This window comes from Megascapheus bottae, unplaced genomic scaffold (assembly GCF_031878675.1).
Source record: "Megascapheus bottae isolate mThoBot1 unplaced genomic scaffold, mThoBot2.hap1 HAP1_SCAFFOLD_45, whole genome shotgun sequence".
NCBI lineage: Eukaryota > Metazoa > Chordata > Mammalia > Rodentia > Geomyidae > Megascapheus > Megascapheus bottae.
In genome coordinates, this window is record NW_028327483.1 from 2,150,685 (window position 1) to 2,154,222 (window position 3,538).

Consider the following 3,538-nt stretch of genomic DNA (forward strand, 5'->3'; position numbering starts at 1 on the left):
ATGTGAGAAGCCCCAGACCTGGGGAACAGGGTACCAGCGAGGCTCCAGCACTATCTGCAAAGTGGGAGGAGCTGGACTCATTGCACCAGCAGCAGAGGAGTCCAGGATCTGATCTGGGGTTTCAAGGGACCCGGGCTAAATGAATCCTGTGTAGCAGCTCCCAGTGCACACCAGTAAATGATCACCCAACCCACCCCTGGCACTTTCTCACCATCATATGGGGAGGTGAGGAGCAGGATGCACCATTGAGACTGGAGGGGGGAGGTCTGATATAGGAACTACCAGATTGCACCAGAGAGACTGGAAAGCTCCACAAGAAGGCAGATCTCTGTGGATACAGGTGTTTGCTAGCAAGTGTATAAGAGGGCACCACAATCCTGGTGGCTCCATGGTGCCCAACACTGGTGTTGGGGGTGGGACTCCCCCCACAGCGCGGACTCAGTGGAAACTTGGACCTGTGGGGCCTTGCTGGAGACTGTGCTCCAGCAGCCTCTGCCTCTGACATGGTGCAATCTAAGCACCTAACACCCTGAGGAGCTAGGATGACAGGCAGCTGCCAGTGGCTCCCAAAGCCGACCTTATCTTTGATTTAGAAACTCTTTGTCAATAATAGTTCAGTGTGAAGTAACAGGATATAGTAATTGGATAAAGTTAAGTGGACATACATATGTGAGAAATTTACAATTTAGAAATAATGTCAGGAATCAAATCTGTTTACACTAGTACAAACAGTAAAATACTTATGAATAAATACATCCAAAATGAAAGATACAGAGAAGATTGGCCTGGCCCCTGTGCAAGGATGACATGCAAATTCATGAAGCATTCCATAGTTTTTTATATATCATTGTTTATTTGAAATAGGATAGGGAAGGGGGGAAAACAAGATGTTTGGGAGTGGTGGGGGTAGGAAATGGGGACAAAAACATGAGAAAGGGGGCCAGGAGTTTGGCCTAGTGGTAGAGTGCTTGCCTAGCATGCACGAAGACCGGGTTTGATTCCTCGGTAACATATGCATAGAAAAAAGCTGGAAGTGGTGCTGAGGCTGAAGTGGTAGAGATACAGCCTTGAGAAAGTCCAAGGACAGGGCTCAGACCCTGAGCTCAAGCCCAGGACTGGCAAAAAAAATCAGAACGGATTGCAATGTTTGTGAAGTAATGCACAATCTACCTGGCGAATATAATATGATCCTTCCATTAATTACAATAAAAATATATTTTTAAAATATATTCAACATGTTGCCTTGGACAATGAAAATTACACTGCACAGATAGTCTTCAAGTATCCCAGTTTTTGTCTGATCTGCTTGCCTCTGAAGGAATTTTCTTTTAAGGAAGGAATTTATTAGTTTGTATAATTATATTTGCTGTCAAGTTTTTCACCCAATATTTCCTAATCATGTTGTGTGTAAAAGATCATCAAAAATCATAATAAGCTGGGCCTGACAGCTCACACCTGTAATTCTAGCTACTCAGGAGGCTGTGATCTGACGATCATAGTTCAAAGCCAGCCAGGCACTAAAGGCCATGAGACTCTTATTTCCAATTAACCACGGGAAATGCATAGGTGGCGCTGTGGCTCAGGGGTAGGGTGATTGCATTGAGCTGAGGCACTCAGGGACTGTGACAAGATCCAGAGTCAAGCCCCACATATGACACACACAAGAAAATATCATAATAAGCCTTTAGGAGAGAAGCATAGGATCTTAGATAAGAGGAAAGGAGATGAGAGATTTCTCCCAAGGAGGTGTGGTGGCTTACACCGCAATCCCAGCTACTCAGTAGTTAGCTGAAGAAATTATCAAAGAAAGGCCAGTAGTTTGGCCTAGAGGTAGAGTCCTTGCTTAATACAAAAGAAGACCTGGGTTCAATTTCTCAGTACCATATACATAGAAAGAAAGCCAGAAGTGGTGCTGTGGCTCAAGTGGTAGAGCTCTAGCCTTGAGAAAGCCCAAGCACAGTGCTCAGGCCCTAAGTTCAATACCCAGGACAGGAAAAAAACAATTTTTAATTTAAAATTTTTTATTTATTTAATAAATGAATTTCCTAATGGGACAGGAAAATCATCAGGAGAGCCATGCCATATCACTCTAGGAACAGGCTGAGTGATGGTCAGCAACAGGTGGGGGACAAAAGAGGATGGGGACTGACCCCAACCACTGCTTTTGGCTTCCCTTGGCTAGGGCTGCTTCGTGGTTCAGTGTTCATGGTAAGGTCCAGGGTCTTTTGCCTTGCCCCCTGCTCCTCAGTGCCAGGACCTGAATGTCTTTAGTGCTGAGGATGTCTTTGAACCCTGATTCTCAGCTCTCCATCTCCTGAGTAGCTAGGATTATAGGCATGGGCCAACAACAACTGGATCGAGGCTACTTCTACTATTAGCTTTTTATTTATTTATTTTTATTTATTTATTGTGGGTCACGGGGCTTAATCTCACCCTGTGTGTTGTCCCTGAGCTCTTCAGCTCAAGACTACAACCCTAACCTTGAGCCAAGGCCCATTTCCAGTTTTCTAGAGGTTAATTGGAGATAAGTGTCTCAGGGTGTCAATGTGTGACAATTAATGCACTTACTACACAGCGAATGTAACTGTAACCCCTCTATACATTACCCCAACAATAAAAAATAGTTTAAAAAATTCTCAAGTCCTTTTGTGTGTGGGCTGGCCTTGAACCTTGATCCTCAGATGTCAGCCTCCTGAGTAGCTAGTATTCTAGGTATGACCCACCAAGACTGGCTCCATCCAACCATTTGTAACTTCCTTTACTCCCTCATTATTTCCATTACTACCAGAATTAAGTTAAACAAAAACATGTCTTAATTGAAAAGCATGTCTTAATTGTGTGGTATAGGTATCTTCAGAGAGATGGAGAAAGGGAAAGTAGTGATGGCAGACAGATATTCATCCTCCTGAGAACTTTACTTTCAACCTCCAGAATAGGGAGAAAGCACATGCACTTCACATCATCCACACAGGTGTTTTACTATTGCTCAGAAAAATATAACCCTACCTAATCAGGAGGCTGAGATCTGAGGATTGACCTTCATAGCCACCCTGGGTAGTAAAGACCACTAAAGACCAAGAGACTCTTATCTCCAACTAATCACTAGAAAAAGTGGAAGTGCGGCCGTGGTTCAAGGGGCAGGGTGGTAGTCTTGCACTGAAGAACTCAAGGACAGTGCCCAGGCCCAGAGTTCAACCACCATGACCCACCAAAAAAAAAGGTGTTAAGAGAGATTTGACTTCTGTGCAAATTTTATAATAAGCATGGAATTGCATCTTCCGTTCCAAAATTTAATTCTATGTAGTATGTCATTTCTATAATTTTTGAATATACAGTGGAAGACTTTGGAGTAGTAGTAGAAAAATGGATGCTTTCCATGTTCTTGGCTGATTAAAAGTCATTGAACATTTGTTCTGTTTGCTACTTTTCTTCTAGCGAATCTGTTCTCTGATAAATACTGTGCTGTGCCTTCAGGTTGAATGATTTTTACTCAATTGTTAGAGTAATGAGATTTCTCTGTCTGAGTGTTTTATAAATA

The 3,538-nt window shown here is 43.2% G+C and overlaps 1 non-coding gene across 1 annotated transcript; it reads left to right on the forward strand.

Moving 5' to 3' along the window:
* Positions 1-736: 736 nt before the first annotated feature.
* On the forward strand, positions 737-837 carry LOC150039747 (U6 spliceosomal RNA). Its single transcript, XR_016534251.1, has one exon. It is a non-coding gene; the product is annotated as a U6 spliceosomal RNA (small nuclear RNA).
* Positions 838-3,538: the final 2,701 nt, after the last annotated feature.